This window comes from Chrysemys picta, chromosome 8 (genome assembly GCF_011386835.1).
Source record: "Chrysemys picta bellii isolate R12L10 chromosome 8, ASM1138683v2, whole genome shotgun sequence".
Classification (NCBI taxonomy): domain Eukaryota; kingdom Metazoa; phylum Chordata; order Testudines; family Emydidae; genus Chrysemys; species Chrysemys picta.
The window spans coordinates 31843458-31862457 of record NC_088798.1 but is presented as its reverse complement, the minus strand read 5'-3'; the positions used below and the strand labels follow the sequence as shown (position 1 = coordinate 31862457).

General features: G+C 44.2%; 1 protein-coding gene across 3 annotated transcripts in view; it reads right to left on the bottom strand.

Annotated features, from left to right (window-relative positions):
• Positions 1-14651, bottom strand: part of LRRC8B (leucine rich repeat containing 8 VRAC subunit B) — a 37219-nt gene extending 22568 nt beyond the window's left edge. For 2 of the 3 annotated variants that reach the window (XM_005298111.5, XM_005298112.5), the window contains exon 1: positions 14512-14651. The gene's annotated coding sequence lies outside the window, so the exon portion shown is untranslated. Of the gene's footprint in view, positions 1-11293; positions 11418-14511 lie in introns of all 3 variants that reach the window. The other variant, XM_065554210.1, reaches the window with a different exon arrangement.
• Positions 14652-19000: the final 4349 nt, after the last annotated feature.

Sequence of the window (19000 nt, the reverse complement as noted above, 5' to 3'; positions counted from 1 at the left end):
ATTCAAATGAAGAAAATATTCTCAATGCACCTGCGGAAGAGGCTACTGCTGTTAAAAGCTGGTTTAACACTTCAAAAACTCTGTTTTAAGATGCTTACCCAGTGACTTCCTCCAGTTCAGTGATGTGATGTTCTTCAGAACTTCAGCAGCAAATGTACTGCTGGAATGTTTTTTTAAATTTAAATCTTTCTTTTCCTTATCTCCTCAACTGGGGTCAGATCATTGTGTAAGCATCCACCATCTTTGTCCATCTGAGGTGGCATTAAGGTCCACCTGCTTACCATCTTCTTTGATGCAATCGATCCACTGCTTCCTCAGTTTCTCTTTTTTAGCACCCCCCTTCTGCCAAGCTATCTTCAGCAGATCCCTTTCATTCATCCTCTGCTTGCATCCAAACTAACGAAGTTGTGTTTCCTGGATTTTATCAGCCACATCATGGACTTGGACTTTCATCCTAATACTTCCATTTTGAAATCTGTGTGTATTTTATTTTTATTTAAATGATTATTCTATAGTAAGTTTAGGCCTTAACATAAGTTGTCATAATTTTAAGTATGTTTATATTTTTTAAAAGAAAATGTATTTAAATTAAAAAATCATTTTTTATTTTTTTATAATACATTGTTGCTTTTTAATCCACCCTGCAGGGCTGTCTGCCCTAAGCTGACTATGTGAGGTCAGAGTCACTGGTGAGCATGTTTGACCATGGCACACTGGAGAAAGAGTGATGACAAAGACAAGGATTGAGAGGTGGAAAGACTACAAATATAGTCAAGTATCTAATACATAGTTCCAGCAAATTCTATTTGCTACCCAGTGACTTGGGGCAATGTCCCATTTCAGTTTCTCTTGCTGCAGCCTTATAGATGCTGAGCTGTAAAATACTAGCATTCTTGGACTATTCAGTTCGGAGTCTTGCTTTGGTTATTCTGACAACCCAAACTATTGAAGAGTGCCAGAGGAATTGTTTCCCCATTGAAACCTTGTATGGGTCTCTGTGAAGGGGTGTACAAGCCACACCTGCAATGCATGCATAGGCTGGAAGAGGACCTTGAGCTACTCTGTTCCCCTTTTAGTTACAGGCTGCCTATGGAGGTAAGCAGATCTACAACCTGAAGCTCTGCAAAAGGAGCACTGTGGGAGGCCCAGCTACAGACGCCCCTGACTATTGATGGTCTGACCTGCTCAGGGAAAAGGACTCTGCAAGCTGGGAGATTTATTCTTTGATTTCTTTTGTTTACATGGCTTTGCTGTTCCCTCTTGTGTTGGGAGGCTGATAGGAAGTGATCCAAGGAGACAGACGCACAGCACTCCAGGGTGCAGGACTCAGCTGCCTACCTTGGGGTCCTGGATCAGAATTTGGTGAAGAGGATGGTCCTGGGTTCCCCAACCTGCCTCCTAATAGGGCTAGAGGCAAAAAGCCTATCCTTGAGACTAGACTCAGGATGAGGAAGACCCCATAACCCAGAGAGTCCTGAGTCTGGGACTTTGGCTGAAGCCTGAAGTCCCTTGCTGGGCAGTGGAACTAGCATTTGGTGGACCTTTTACATATCCCAGAAGGGGTGGACACAACTTGTGCCCTAAATGGAGGGCTGAATCACAGAGGGGACAAACCACTGCAGGGCTGGAGTGGCTATCATCAGGTGGCTCAAGACTGAAAAGTATCTGTCATGCTCTCACCCAACCACTAGGTGGCACCTCTGGGGTACAGATCCCTTCCCAGTCTCCTTATTAGCTGTCCCCTTCTCTGTCTTCCAGCAGTACATGCACTAACATAGTTTATACTTTGGAGAAGGGGCTAATTGCTATAGTTGATGGAGATTCTGGTTCTGCAGGATTTGCTCCAAGGGAAAATAATACAGACAAAAATGTCCATAGATATTTCTCCTACTTTCAGACAGCAGAATGATACTTTATCAGGATTGTATAATGCAAAAACATTAACCACTGCTACCACCATCCCATCAAATAATCTAGCTAATGCCGATATCAAATATAGCCAGGAAAGCAATGCATCCTTCATGCACAAACACTTCACAGGGAACCATTTAGACAGAGGAACATAAGGATACAATAAATAATTAAAAGTTAATCTGTATTTAAGAAACCAACAAGGTGTGCTACTGCTACTTAGCAAGCAAGGTACAATGATAAAGAACTGAATCCTACAGCATTTAGGGCTAAAATCCAGCCCCAACTGTCTCTTAGCACAGGGCTTCTGGGTCCATTTTGCAAATCCATAACCAAATCAGGGGAGGGAAGAGGAGGGAAAGGGGAGAAACCTCTGCACAGAGGTGACTGCATGAATGTTATGGAGCAACTTAATTTTGATATCACAGATTTCACCCCCAGTAAGCTCTGAAAAAGGGTATTAGGAAAGTGGGTGCATTCTCAGTGGCTACCTAAAGTCTGAACCTGGGGGAAGGGGGGGAAAAGAGTCCCTATAAAGGGGGCTATCTTGCACTAATTCAGTACTTCTGGCTGACAACTCTGAAACAGAGCTGTCACCAAGCACAGGATTCAAGACACCATCATTACAAACATCCCATACCAAGGAAACTTTTTTGACAAGCTTGGGGATTCCCCTTACCCCCTTATTTTCTCTACTCCTTCCCAGTATGGCAGCCCTATGAGACTTTACAATAATCCTGAAGCACCAGTAATCACCACAGGTCCATATCAGACAGAAAGATCAGGATCTGCGACGGGCTCCCCACATCCTTACATGGCTATGCAGGCCCCAGACATGGAGCTCCTTCATCCTGACTACCTCAGGCCAGCACAGAGCCAAGAGGCATACCTTCCAGCTTTATGAAGATTGTGGGCGGGGGGGGGGGGCCTTGAAGGCCTGAGTTCCAGCTCAAACAGCAACATTGACACAGCTATTTTTAGAGCGCCAGGAGGCAGGGCCGGCACCAGCCTAGCAAGCAGGTGCCTGGGGCGGCCAATGAAGAGGGGGGCGGCACGTCCGGTGGCAATTCGGCAGCGGGGCCGTCACTCCCTCTCGGAGTGAAGGATTTGCCGCCGATTGCGACTTTTTTTTTTTTTTTTTGGTGCTTGGGGTGGCAAAAACGTTAGAGCCGGCCCTGCCAGAAGGAGCCCCACTACCACAAGTCTGTGGACCCAGGCTTGGAGGCTCGCTCCCAGATGCAGTATAGACATCTCCTAGAGCAAGAAAAAGCTTCTTCAGGTAAGGTAGGAATCTCTTCTCTGTGGCTCCCATCTTACAGTCTCTACTGTTTTTTTTCCTTAACTACTTTCTGATGCGTCACCCAGGTCACTGAAAAACAAGCAGTGTCTTCAAATGCCCCTTGAGGCACCCCAGGAAGTGCAGGCCCTCATGTAAATCCACACAGGGCCAGCCTACAGTACTTCAAAGATAACCTCTTAAAAGCAGAGCTCTCAGTCAGAGGGGGTGTTTCTGAGATATGAGGTCTATGAGGGTTGTCTCTCCATATTTTGGTGCAAGGTAGGGATACAAGGGGTCAATAGTTCTGTTAGTAGCTGCCTAACAGATTAAAGCTGAAGCTAGACAAATTTAGACTAGATGTTAAGGTGTAAATTTTAACAGTGAGGATAATTCACCATTGGAAGGACTTGTTTAGGGGTGTGATGGAGTCTCCATCACTTGAAATCTTCAAATCAAGATTGGATGTCTTTCTAAAAGACATCTTCTAGCTCAGAAAAGAAGTTTAGGGCTTGATGCAGAAATTACTGGACAAAATTCTATGGTCTCTGTTATGCATGAGGTCAGACTAGATTACCACAATGGTCCCTTCTGGCCTTAAAATCTATGAAAATTATTCAAAAGCTGCAGGGATTCTGCTGGTCTTGCTCCAACATACTAGGACCTATGAACACCAAGAAACTAAGATTGAAATGTAATACTGTGCTTTGAAAAAAATTATGTCCAGTGCTATAAAATGTACAAGTGGTCATGGATTTTCGTCATCTCCATTTTACATGAACTTAAATTTCTTCACTTTTGGAACGGCTTTATACTATTGAACTATTTATGGTCTCTAGCACACCTAATTGTAATGCTTCTGCCTGGCCTGCTGGGTCACCTTGGGCAAGTTACTGCAACTCCCCCCCACACCATCTGTAAAATGGAGATATGATACAACCCTCCTTTGTAAAAGCACTTTGAGATCTGCTAATGAAAAGTACTACATAGGAGCTAGGCATTATTATTATAGCCAAGCAATCAAAGAGCAGGCTCACACAGAAATAAATAGCATGGCTCTACACACTAACGACTCTGCACAATTCATGGCCAGTACTATTCCATCTGGAGTATCCATAATGTGTTTATTCTCTCTACTCTAACCTCGGTAGTCTAAATGCACTCTTTATGCACTTTGTTCTGGTTAGAATAGCTTTTATATTGCTAAAATTACTTGAACGATTATCTGGTACAAATAAGCAGAATTTTTCAAGATCACTGAATCTAAACTAAAAAGCAAGCTGATGTTTTTCCAACATTGATAAGATTTACACAGCTTTGTTAGAAGAACAGTTGTTAAGAACAACAAATCTAAATGAGATTAGCAGGTCAAAATGTATTTTACAAAAATACATGCATTATATATATCAAATCAATTCCCAGCACACTGAAATACAGCTAAAAGTTTAAGATTAATGCTGATTTAAAAAAAAAAAAAAAAAACAAACCAAAAAACACTTGTCTAGAAAGTTTTCAAGAGCTTCTAAATTTTGCTGACAGTAGATGGTGTAGTAGGAAGAGAGCTCGAGACATAAGCCCTTGTATTAGAGGCTGGTATGAGGCCTGAGCTAAAGTAGTGGGCAAGATTTGTGGATATAAAGCAAAGTTAGCAAAAGTCAGGCTGTGGGCAAACGTCATGCTCTGTCTGCTTGCAACTTCACAGAATCTGGCAAGAACAGGGCTGATATTGCAGAAACACACATTCCTAAGAAGTGCTAGTCACAAAGTACTTATGCAAACACATTCCAGAAGAGTGGCACCAGAACATTCCAATATCAAGGATGATACAAAAAGGATAACAGGAACATACTGACCCCTCCTAAAAGATAAAGTCAGGATGACAGTGTAATAAATAAAAATGTTTTAATCAAACCAACACGTACAAGGAAACGGGTGATAACTAGCCACATCAGGGGGCAGTAACTAACTGTGTCAGAGGGGCAGGACATAACCTGTTTGTATCAGGGTATATAGAGGTATCTCTAAGCAAGTGTCTTGGTCCAGCCGAGAGGGGAATGTAAAGTTCCGCCATTCACTGAGCTGCATCCATTGTCACAGGCATACATGTCCTAGTATCCTCAAACTATCAGAGGAGTAGCTGTGTTAGTCTGTATCCACAAAAACAACGAGGAGTCCGGTGGCACCTTAAAGACTAACAGATTTATTTGAGCATTTATTCTTTTTTTCTTTCTTTTCTCTACGTAAAAGAATAAATGGACACAAATCAGACATCAGGAATGGTAAAACACAAAATCCAGTAGGAGAACACTTCAATCTCCCTGGACATTCAACAACAGATTTAAAAGGCGCCATCCTTCAACAACAAAACTTCAAAAACAGACTTCAAAGAGAAACTGCAGAGCTACAATTCATTTTCAAATTTAACACCACTAATTTGGGCTTGAATAGGGACTGGGAGTGGCTGACTCACTACAAAAGCAATTTTCCCTCTCTTGTTATTGACACTGCCTCATCAATTATTGGGAGTGGACCACATCCACCCTGACTGAATTGGCCTTGTTAACACTGGTTCTCCACTTGTAAGGTAACTCCCTTCTCTTCATGTGTCAGTATATTTATGCCTGCATCTGTAATTTTCACTCCATGCATCTGAAGAAGTGGGGGGTTTTTTTACCCACAAAAGCTTATGCCCAAATAAATCCATTAGTCTTTAAGGTGCCACAGGACTCCTCGCTATCCTTGTAAAGTGTGCCAGGTGCTATTACCGTGCTTTGTTGACAATAAATCTGACCTAGTGCCTTCGTAGCTTAACAGATCTTGTGGTCATTCGGTGGTTTGCTGGGGGTCTGCTGTGCTGGCTGTCTGCACAAAGCTGGGGCAGCACACAGGAAAAACACACATACGCAGCCAAAAATCTAACAACACTGGTGACCCACCACCGCTGATCTGATAAGTAAGTGAGCTGTCCTCTTAAAACAGCTTTTCCAAAAGGGAAGATAGGAGATTCTGAGTTTATTATTTCCAAGTTGTACATCAGGGGTAGGCAACCTATGGCACGCATGCCAAAGGCGGCACGCGAGCTGATTTTCAGTGGCACTCACAATGCGCAAGTCCTGGCCACCAGTCCGGGGGGGCTCTGCATTTTAATTTAATTTTAAATGAAGCTTCTTAAACATTTTAAAAACCTTATTTACTTTACATACAACAATCATTTAGTTATATATTATAGACTTATAGAAAGAGACCTTCTAACAACATTAAAATGTATTACTGGCCCGCGAAACCTTAAATTAAGAGTGAATGAATGAAGACTCAGCATACCACTTCTGAAAGGTTGCCGACCCGTCCTACACTGTAACTAAATCCATGGAAGTATAAGTATAGGTGCAACACTACAGAACAGAATATATATCATTCTAGCCCTGTCATTGGAAAGCTGATTTATTTTAGCTGACTAAGTTGTTCTTGGTGGTTAGTGCATCTCTTATTAAACAAGATGAAATATTTCTGGTTCTAAAAAGACTCAGCTGTGATTCAAAGTCAGCCTAGTAAGATTAAACTAATTTTGGATGTGTACTGTATGTACTCATTCAAAAGCCGAATATTTTTGGTAAAAACATGATGCATCAAAGAGCAGGGGTCAGCTTATAAATGGGTCTACACCAAAATTTGATGATTTTTAACTCTAAGGAATCATTGAATTGAATTTCTAATACAGGGAGTATCAACCTTTGGCACACGGCCCGCCAGGGTAAACACCCTGGCGGGGCGGGCCGCTTACCTGCCGCGTCGGCAGGTTCGGCCAATCGCAGCTCCGACTGGCTGCAGTTCACTGCTCCAGGCCAATGGGGGCAGCTGGAAAAGGCAGCCAGCACATCTCTTGACCCGCGCCGCTTCCCGCCGCTCCCATTGGCCTGGAGTGGCGAACAGCGGCCAGTGGGAACCGTGATCGGCTGAACCTGCGGACGCGGCAGGTAAGCAAACCGGCCCGACCCACCAGGGTGCTTACCCTGGCGGGCTGCGTGCCAAAGGTTGACGATCCCTGATCTAATATATTGTAGTTTTGTTTACCTGGAGCGTCTGCAGGCATGGAGCCCCTCAGCTCCCTGTGGCCGCTTTCCACAGCTCCCATTGGCTGGTAATGGCGAACCACGGCCACAGGGAGCTGAGGGGCTCCATGCCTGCAGACGCTCCAAGTAAACAAAACATCCCGACCCACCAGCAGCTTTCCCTGATGGGCTGGGAGCCAAAGTTTTTCAACCCCTGAAATATAGGGTCGGCTTATGAAAGGGTCATACAGCTATCCATTTTGGGGGGTCGGCTTATAAACGAATGGGCTAATGAATGAGTATATACGGTAATTACAAATTGATATAGTGGCACAAATTGATGTGGTGGTAGAGTATTGATATCAGCTCTATTGTATGCCCACAAATCTTGTAAGGTCTCGGGTACTATACTTATAAACATTATGCAAAAATCTTAAATCCACCTTACTATCACTGAGTGAAAGTGAATATGTATCAAATTAAGCCATAAAACCAATTTTTGTGAAGTAGTGGGGGGGCAGAGGAGAAAACTATATTTCTGAGGTGGCCAAGTAGCAAGAGATTTCCATTCTTCAGATAACGAGTGAGCTGCCTCCACGGTGTACTTTGGGTCCATGTTACACCCTGCATATTGTGCTGTTGCAGGACTGTAGGGCCAACTCTGTCAAAAAATTTTAAATGAAGTACTGCAATTTCCCACCCCTACTTTAGAGCACACATTAACATTGTTAGTGCCTAAATGTGACCCTTTATAAATCTTGTTACACACACACACACACACACACACCATCTCTTAATGTAACTACTAGCAATGTTATGTCTTCAAACTGAGCGCAAACACAAAAAGCCAAATATTGCACTGAGGACCTGGAGTAATCTCATTGAGTTGCACAAGGTGAATGCAAAACATGACTCAATATCTGTACACACACTTACTTTTTATACTGCCATCAAGGCCAAGTTATACATTACATAATATGGGAAGTAAAATACAATGCATTAAGTTCTTTACAAGAGCGCTACTCAAGTCACCTTAAAAAGTGGTTTAAGATTGACAAAATCTTTTACTTTTGAGATTCAATATCTGCTTCTTCAGTTAGCAATATTACAGGAACAATCACTTCTCTGTAGGTTGCCTTTGAAACACCACTATAAATTTTCATCTAAATACTACAAACTCTGAACCAAGTTTAATAAGCTTACTAACATTGATGTCAATTAAGAACTTTAGCAAATACAATACTGGAGGTCCTTACCTGTGCACTTTTAGATTGTTGGTGTGAGACAGAGTGCATTCTGTTTGGTCCACCTACACAGCTGGCAGCAGCGATCCTCTCAGTCCAGGTTGACAGACTCAGGCTTGAGGGACTTGCACTATCATGCTAAAAATAGCTGTGTAGACAGCGCTCTGAAGTTGCAGCTTGGGCTGGAGATCAGGCTCTGAAGCACACCCCCTTCTCTAGGCTTCAGAACCTGAGTTCCAGCCCAAACCACAACGGCTACACAGCTATTTTTAGTGTGGTAGTGCAAGCCCAAGTCTGTCAAGGCTGAAAAGCTGGCTGAGGTGGGCCATGTAGAGACACCATTGCCGATACTTGGTACTTGAGCATATCAGTGATCCCATCCCACTTCAGTTAAGCACATGCTTTAGTACTTTGCTGAACTGGGGTCAGTGTCACTACAACGTTAATATTTAAACAAGATGTCTAACATTTACTCAGTCAGTTTTCACATGATGCTAATCCACAAGCAAAGCAATATAGGAATTAGTTTCACTCTCCTCCATTTCTTGCAGATTAGAAATCATAAATTATCATGCTTTTGATCAATATAAAACCACTGGCTGGAGACTCAGACATGACAATTTCAATTCGGTTCCCAAATTTACCCCTCCACAATATAGCATTTAAGTTTTCAGATTTGTTGTTCTTCACAGGATAGACTTAATATTTTAAATTTTTTATTTATTCAGATTTTATAGTGCCAATAGCATAATCATTGTATTTCAAAGAGCAATATTTTCCTAAAAAATTACAGTATTAAATGTCTAAACTATAATATTTGTCAATACAATTCCTGAGCTAATAGGAAGATACATGTTGTCAAACTGTATACTGGAACTAGAATTACTTTAAATTATAGAAAGCTTATAATTTAATGTGATTAAGGGATTTTTAAAAAAGCTGGTATCACTTTATTATGGTTGGTGACAATATTGGTTTTGGATACAAGATTGAAATGTGCTGCATCTTTTAAAAAAAGGAAACAATCTTTCTAATGTCATCTGAGTGAGTCAAATGTTTTATAAACATGATTTACTATCTAAATAAATAAATTAAAACTACAAAAAGTTAATAAAAACAGCTGCCTCCCTACTACCATGTTATATTATAATCAGATTCCTTATTGATGGGTATGTATGATGCTGGTAGACCAGGTGCCAGCTCGTTCCCATGTCTCTATTGACCAATGACAAATAGATGGAATCCTCTGGCTCACCTGTGTGTTTATATTGTTAAAATAGGCAATAGAATTACAAGAATGTGTTTAGACTTTACGAAATGCTTGACAGTTGCTGTATGCTAAAAGCTGGGACTGGATGACAGGGGATGGATCACTCAATAGATTGCCCTGTTCTGTTCACTCCTTCTAAGCATCTGGCACTGGCCACTGTCAGAAAACAGGATACTGGGCTAGATGGATCATTGACCTGACCCAGTATGACCATTTTTTTGTTCTTAACAGGCATCCCTCTATCATCCATAGACTAACTGTCTGGTAGAAAGAGTCAATTGGACATTGAAGCCTATGCTGAGGATCTATGGTATCTGGTGAATGGTGAGAGATCTGAGAGATACCTGTAACATGGAAGGTAGTGTAAGGCAGTGGTCACCAACCAGTCGATCGCAATCGACTGGTTGATCCTAGAGGATTTCCCAGTCGATCGTGATCTCTAGCAGTGTAGCAGAGCTGCCACTAAGGCAGGCTCCCTGTCTGACCCAGCCCCACGCCGCTCCCAGAAGCGGCCAGCGCAGGCCCGGGTGCAGGGGTCTCCCTCTGCACACTGCTCCTGTCTGCAAGCACCCCGCCCCACAGCTCCCATTGGCTGGGAACGGGGAGCTGTGGTCAATGGGATCTGCGGGGGCAGTGCTTGCAAAGAGAGAGGCAGCGCACGGAGCCACGTGCCCCCAGCCCCCTAGCCCTTAGCGGCAGCCACACTGCACCACACACCAGGAGCCACTGGAGGTAAGTGGTGCCCGGCAGGAGGCCACACCCCAACCCCATCCCTGAGCCCCCTCCCAGAGCCAGCACCCCATACCTCCTCCTGCACCCCAAACCCCAGCCCTGACCCCCCTCTCAGAGCCAGCACCCTGTACCCCATCCTGCACCCCAACCCCCTGCCCCAGCCCTGCCCCTCCCCCTCCTACGCCCCAACCCCCCGCCCCAGCCCTCTCCTGCACCCAAACTCCCTCCCAGAGCTTGCACCCCTCACTCCCTCCTGCACCCCAACCCTCTACCTCACCCCTGAAAGTGAGTGAGGGTGGGGGAGAGTGAGGAACGGAAAGAGGAGGGGATGGAGTGAGCAGAGGGGGCCTCGGGGAAGGGGCAGGGTAGATCCTGGGTTGCCCTTAAATTCAAAAAGTGATCTTAGACGTAAAAAGGTAGGAGACCACTGATCTAAGGGGGTAAGACTTGGGTCTGTCATAATATTCCGAAGTAGGGTATAAGGCCTTGATCAATAATAAAGATTGTGAACTGCAGAAATATTAACAGTGAGAGCCTAGAACTCATGGTCTCCTGACTCCCAGCCCAATGTATGACCTTTCCATACATTACAAAGTATTTTATGGGGGAAGGTCTCTCTCCAGCACTATCTCTGAGAAGAGTGACACTTGGCTGGCCTGGTCATGCACTGGTGGAACAGGAGAAGTGTTAGGAACCCACCAAAAATGCTATACTTTGTGCTCCCATAATAGCAGCTTGCTCTATAGAATTTATCTTGTAGTGTACCATTCCCAATTCTGAGGGATGATTATTTAGTGTCGCTGAAAATTACCCAGAAGTTACTCAGCATGTTTCATCTACTCCAGATGTTCCAGTGCCCTCAGTTTGTTACAACTATACAGGAAATTCAACAGGAAAAATGCAATTGTCTTCCTCCTCATGAGCATTTTGACTTCCTGGAAGAAAGGGAAAGTGACAGAAAAACTTAGATCAACTCCTCTTCCCTTGGCCTTTGTGAGAGAAGGATCTGTTGGTACAGGCAAGTCTCATCTTACGTGGGGGTTCCGTTCCGCGGTTAGCACAAAAAGCAAAAACCGCGTATAGTCAAAATTACATTGCGTTGAATGGTGGGCGGAATCGCCCGCACTACAGGGACAGTATTAAAATTGTTATTTTTCTCGGTTTTTGTTTTTGTTTTTGCTGACCGCATAAAGCTAAAATCGTGCATGTTAAATGCGCGTAAGATGCGGCAGACCTGTACTACTTCCATTATCTAATGTTACTGAGTCCTCTCTATCTATGAAGAAAAGAGAGTTTGTAGGAGAAGATAGGCCGGGTTAGAAGATGGGAGAGAAGAACTGATAAAGATGTCAGCCTTCCAGTTTAACATCTGTAAGATAGTTACCAAAAAAAAAAAAAAAATCTTTTCACATCTCAACAGAGCCCAAGGGCTATGCCCTAATGGTTTAATAGAAAGGATATTATAAAAAAGGTTGTGCATGAATATAGACTAAAATGGCATCAGAGAAGCCAGAATGCAGTTTTGTAATACATTTTAACATCACATTATTATAGCAGCTATTCTGTTAAAGTAACCATTAAAAACATTTGGTTTTTCTTGTTTCATTAGGGTAAATCTGTTCAAACTAGGACCTGAATGATGTCAGTGTATACTTCATTTTTGTATGGATGAGCAAAAAAGTATGTTGTCACAGGCATCTTTGAAACTGTTTTTAAGGCAAAATTAACAAAATACAGTAAAATTAGGTCATTCTACATACCAACGTAAAATTAGGGATTATACTAAGAATTTAATAGCTAGGTACAATGAGATGCCATCCAAACTGCTTTGCAAGCCATACTGTACATATGATCAATAGTTAGGATTTGCCACAAATCACATATAAGAACCACTATTTAAACTAGTACCATGCCTCCGGCAGCAACTAGTACCTGACATTTTAAATAAAGGAGAGTGGGGAGAAAAACAAAGCTCCACCCATAACTCTCATAACCAGCTGGGCAAGATTATATATGGTGCATAAACATTTCTTCCTAACACACATATTCAATGCACATAATAATCATGATAATCTTTCAACTTATATCCTGAGACTTGTACTTAAATACTGGAGGATATAGTGAATTTGCACTTTACTTTTACCCCCATTTTATCTTTTTCTGAAAGATTTAAAAAAACATATAAGGCCACTAAACTTAAAATTAGACATACCAGCTGTGTTTTGCTTTGAGGATGTGCACATCAGGCAGGATATTAACATATGCAGGAATCCTGCCATCAGAAAGCAGGATCCTTACCCTATCAATTCAGTAAGAAAGGACAGAGAAGCAAAGCAGAGGCATAGCAGGATATGTACTCTCACACATGCAGGGCTGGTTTTAGGCCGATTCCCCCAAATCGGGCCCCGCACCTGCACCTAAGAGGGCCCCACGCCCTAAAGAAGAGCGCCTAACTTTTTAATTTTTACTCACCTGGCCGCGGTCTGGGTCTTCGGTGGCAGGTCCTTCACTCGCTCCGGGTCTTCAGTGGCAGGTCCTTCAGTGCCGCGGAAGACCTGGAGCGAGTGAAGGACCTGCCGCCGAAGTGCCACCGAAGACCCGGACCGCCGCCGGGTATTCGAATCAGGCCCCACACTTCCTAAAGCCAGCCCAGCACACATGAGAGTGTAAAGGACTCAGTGCCCTCAGTTTGTTACTATAGAGCAGTGGTTCTCAAACTTTTGTATTGGTGACCCCTTTCACATAGCAAGCCTCTGAGGGCGACCCCCTCCTTGTAAATTAAAAAACACATTTTAATATATTTAACACCATTATAAATGCTGGAGGAAAAGTGGGGTTTGGGGTGGAGGTTGACAGCTCAGAACCCCCTGAGGGGTCCCAACCCCCAGTTTGAGAACCCCTGCTATAGCATCAACTAGAAATTAACATTTTTGCTCTCATTTCAGAAACAGTTTCCATAATCAGGACAGTTTAAATGACACCCTTTTAAAGGTAGGTTAAGCTATAGGGCAGTCAATTTTGACAGTTTTATCACTGTAGTGTAATTTTAATTTTATTGTAGAACTCAAGTTCCCCATTTCTGTTCAGAAAACTGGATTAGCTTTGCTCTAGAGGGTGGAGGCACCACCACCTAATCAAGTTTCATTCCACCACTGCATTTTGATATTTCAACACCATGGCTCGGAATATAAAGAGAAGCTGTGTTTGATTTTAGATAGGAAAGCAGCAAGTGCAAGAAGCCAAGTTTCTTTGTTTTCTGTTGAACGGTTTCTTGGGAGGAAGCCCAGAGGTATTCATTCACAATACAAGCCTGAGCTGCTAATTTCAGATCTGATCTTTTCCTACTGATCGGATGTTCAGATCCAGACTTTGGGCCACTCTCTTTTGAAGATCAGATACTAAGTTCACACCTGGATCTAGGGGTTTGCTCATCTCTGATCATCAGTATTTTGGGGAGAGAAGAAAACAAGCTCTGAGGTAACCTAGACCACAGGGTCACCAGACAACACGCGAAGAAAGCCGAGTTATGTAAAGCAGAATAAAGCTTTGGGTCCCACCCATCCCACACACCTGCAGGCAAGGTTCACAAAAGGAACAGGTTTGTCCTCAGGCTAATTGCGCTATGGGACATGCACACACGCTACGGGTCTTTGCTCGCCGAAGGATAATCCCCCGTTTTTTGGGGGGGGGCGCACAGGTAGCCAGACCCACTGTCGCCCCCCCCCCCCGGGGCACAGCAATGTAACTAGGGCCGGACAGAGACACTGGCAGCAACTTGCGTGCCCCCGCCCCGCGCACGCAGGAGGCTGATCCCGGGAACCCACCTCCTATGGGAGATGCCCGGGGGCACACAGCGGGCGGGGGCAGGCCGCTCCCCCAACCTCCGGCACCGGGCGGGCAGCTCACCCCGGTGCTCCCGGCGGGCGGGCGAGCCGCCCCGCTGCTCCCGGCTCCCCCAGCCTCAGGCCGCCGCCCCGGCCGCACGTCAGGGGCAGCCAGGCGCTTGCTGCGGCCGCCGCCCCCGCTTACCTGGCCGGTCCGCGTCCCCCAGGGCCCAGCGCGCCGGGCGCTCAGCCTCCCTGCCGCACGCTCGCCCCGCGGGGGACCGGCTCCAACCGGCACCTCAGGCTCCGCCCGCCTCGCTGGTCACGTTACCGCCCCTCCGCCAATGGGGGCCGGGCTGGCGGAACCGCTGACTGGGGGGGCCTGGAGACAAAGGCGCAGAGCTTCGCCCACCCCCTGCGTCCTGCGAGAGCCGGGGGCCGCCCGCTGCGCCCGGGCCTGGCCGGCGAGACACGCCCCCAGCCCGCCGGGCGCCCCCAGGGACCCGGCCCAGCCCGGGAGGGAGGCGGCTGGGGAGAGCCCAGGAGCTGCCTGGGGTCCCCGGGCAGGGTGGGCGCCCGAGTGCCCGGCGGAGCAAACCCTCCCTTGGACTCCTCTCTGCTGCCGCCGGGCTGGGCACATCACTGCGTCCCTGCCCGCGCCTCTGCCCCCCAGGCATCCGCAGCGGGGATCGCTAGGCTAGCACCCCAAAGCCCCAGCCAGGGTAAGGGCCCCAGGGTGCTGGCTGGGCACCCGACCAACACCTAGCACCAGAGACAGCGACTGCTCGCAAGAGCTGGAGAGCAAGATCCAGCGGCGGGGGCGACGACGGACGATGTGAGAAGCAGCTGTAAGTTCGCATTGTGGTCACAGAGTCCAAGCATGTACTAGCCACAGCGGTGAAACACCACCTCCTTCACCCATGCGTGGCTGAAATGGAGGCAGTGGCCTTCTTAGGACCTGGCCTTTGGACTCATATATAGTCGGAGAAGTTACAGGTGGACGGGACCCTTTAGGTCATCTAGTCTAGATGTTCCCAAATTGTGATTTTAGATTTACTAGTGTTCTGCAGAGCACTTACTGATTTCAAGTCCATAGACAGCTGGCTCTTCATTTCCAACTGCATTAAATGCTAATGCTAAACTGCATTAAAGAATTAAAAATACATGTTTTACCCAGTATTCCTATTCTAGGTAAAGGAATGTTGCCACAGGAATATTGCCTGTTTATTAATGGGAGGGAAGCCGTCCAAACGATAATGTTGCTATTAAATGTGGTCCATATCAAGACAACTCCTGATCCGGTCCAACTCCCCTCTGCAGGGGCTAGAGCAGGATTATCCCCTATAATATATTCCTTGCAGAGGACAACATTTTTTGCCATGGGTAACTTTTTTCTAATGCTTAGGATTGCTATCTTTCTTGCTGTGTTCTGTGGGGAAAATATCTTTGCATTACAAAGATATGATGACGCATTGATCTATTCTTATGTATTTCCTGTGAAGTACCTGGCACATTTGTGCATTCGAAATAATAATAATGTTGCCATTCTGGAGTGTTACAATGGAGTTGTACTCAAAGTACATTTAACATCTTTACATTTCCTGCAAGCATAAGTGACCCATCAAAATCAAAGCTGGTGGCAGCAATCCTATGAGCTACTGCAGCAAGGATTTTCCTTTGTATCCATGCTTTCTGAGTCACAGTAATATGATCTCTCTGTCTGTGTGGATAGCTCTTCCATGCCAATTCAAATTCTAATGGGAACCCTAGAGTAAAATTAAAAGGTTCACTAATATGAACAATTCTTTAAATATATATCCACATATTTATTTGAATTTCCATCTTCACTTCCTCTTTCTATAACTGACAGTATAAACTTCCCTTTCAAACATGATTGCAAAGAGCAGCTTCCCCTCTGCCTCTGTCCATTAAAGACTGAAATTAGTTTTTTTATTCCTACTTAGATTTCTGCATCTAGCTCTTCTAATCTGGGACAGGAATGCTCCTGCCTCCTAGTGACTCAGACAGACAGCCCAATCTATTGGCAGAATTTTTATGCCCAGCTTTCATTCTTAGCAGCTCTTTAACAGAGATTCATTTTAAACTCAATTGACAATACAATATTACTCTTTATACCCATTCCACTATAAAAAGCCATTTATCCAACAATCAGGTTGGCTTCCAAAAAAGTGGATCTAATTTTTTTTCAGAAAGGCACCAAACTTTCCTTTTCTGTTCAGAACACGAGAGAACGGCATAAATCAAATGGCACAAACTCTAGATTTTGTGAAAATGAGTACATGCAAATCCTAAAAAGATAATTTTGTTTTTAGTTCCAACTAAAACAGTTATTTATAAAAATACACACTCCCTTGCAACCCAAACATCACAGCACTGAGATCCTGAAAATAAAATAGACTCAAAACAAAAGTGAAACTGACTTCATTGTCCAAGCTGAGAGAAATACAAACTGTAAACAAACATCATAAACAATGACATGCAAATTTCTTTAATTATTATTTTTAATAATCTAAAATGTTATTAGTAACCTAGGGAAGGAAATGTTTACAAAGTTACTGTTGTTTTAAATCCATAGTATCCCTTTAACCTGCAGGGTATGGACTCTGATTAGCATTACTCTAAATCATTTAAGTGATTACTGTCATGTCAACAAAGAAGATTGAATGGAATTGTCTCCAGTTACTGAATTCAGAATTCTTCTTAATTCCTGGCAAGCACTAGATAGCTGGCTGGCAAATTTCTCCTTTAAAAAACAATTGCCATTTGGCTCATTACATTCCTATCTCCTCGGCTGATTGCACCTTGATTTCCATCAGAAAGATAAATCCTCTGCTGTGTCTGTGCTTTCCTGATACATGATTTAATCTATTCAGTTGTAAGAGAACTATTGTCCCTCGTGTAAACAAAATAAAATCTCCTTATCATATAATTTTTAATTCTGCTAAATTTTAAAGTGTGAGCTATATCCAGGATCTGCCACATTGTCTCATTGTCAGCAACAGGATTAGAGCCCAAAGAAGATGAGTTAATATCCTGTTAAATTTCAAAACTAGGAATAGTTATGACAAACATTCTGTTGTAGTAAAAATTAAAGGAAATGTATCAGATTAAATCATAAAACTAAATCTGATACCTCAAAAGCTGCATAACAGCCACATTAACAACTCATAGGAGCCAACCTGCTAGATTTAGCAGTTATCTGTTCTGTTACTGACTTAACAGAAGGAAAAGCATAGGAGGATCACTCAACGCATCAATTGCACCTTAGAAAAGTCAAATGGATGAAGATTAACGGTGTCCAAAGAGAATAATTTGTTAGCCACCCACTGAAAGAATCAACATGTCTTCATTTGTGCACCTATAGTCTTACATTTAACAGGCCATATTCATTGTGTTCATATAACTTCATGTTGCAATGGTGTTACACTAGAAATGAATTTCTCCCAACCTTCCTAGTGTAGCACTGCCTCAATAAAAGTTCTCCACACTACATAATATGCATTGGAGATAGCTGGCTACAACATGACAATCCAAAGTGTTTAAGAGTTCACTTCTCATAAGCCATGCCATCAGACAAACCTTTTCTAGATTGGTGTTTGGACACTATGAAAGTAGTTACAAATCTGCCTGAATTCTGGTAAGCAACATCAATTTCAAATACTATACTCTGTGTGACCAATGTGAGACAAACATCTACTCTGATCCCTTCAATTTCACAGTTCTGAGAACACTGGGGAAATAAAAAAAAGACAGGAGCTATGATATACACAAGTGTCCCAATATATTTTAGAGCAGTGGTTCTCAATCTTTTTTTTTCGCGGGCCACTTGAAAATTGCTGAGGGTTTTGGCGGACCACTTAATGATCTTTCCAAATATTGTTTGTACCATTAGCTAACTATTGTAAAGCGCTTTGGATAAAAGTGCTATATAAAAAAAACCTTACTAATAATTAATGTTTTTGTTCTACAAATAAAAGCACACAACTTATTTTAAAATCAGTAGTCTTACCTTTCTAATGCGATGGATGTGCCCTCTCTCCCCCGCTGTGGCAGCCCCTGAACTGGGGCTGGGAAAGAGGGGGGTCCCCCCCCTGCAGCAGCCACCGAGCTGGGGCTGGAAAGGAGGCGGGCATCTCCCCCACCACAGCAGCCACAGAACTGAGGCTGGAAAGAAGTCCTGCATGGCCCAAATTCCCCCCACCCCTTCTTCTCACCCCACTGCCCCCTCCCACCTACCCTCTATTCCCCCCAAGGCCACCACCTCACCTTACATGTGCATCTTCTCCAGGGTCCAGGCACCTAATTAGTGGAGCCACGCCTGTGCAGCTCCACTAATTAGGTGGGTGGTCCTTCATTCTCTTGTGTGCGGCCACCCAGGCATGCACCTTAGAGGGAACTATCCACGGACCACCTGACTGCAGCTCATGGACCACTGGTGGTTCACGGACCAGTTTGAGAACCTCTGTTTTGGAGAAAAGCCATCCACTGCTCAGGTTGCTGGTTCTCTGAACCTACTGCAAACTGTTGCTAACTGAGCTTTCTTCACAGTGCCAGAGAGATCAATATGTGGCTCCCCATTCCAGTGCTGGATAAAGAGCAAGCAACTCAGGAGGACCTACATTTAAACTGGGGATGAAAGGGGAAAAAAAAATCCAGCAGTAGACATGTGACCT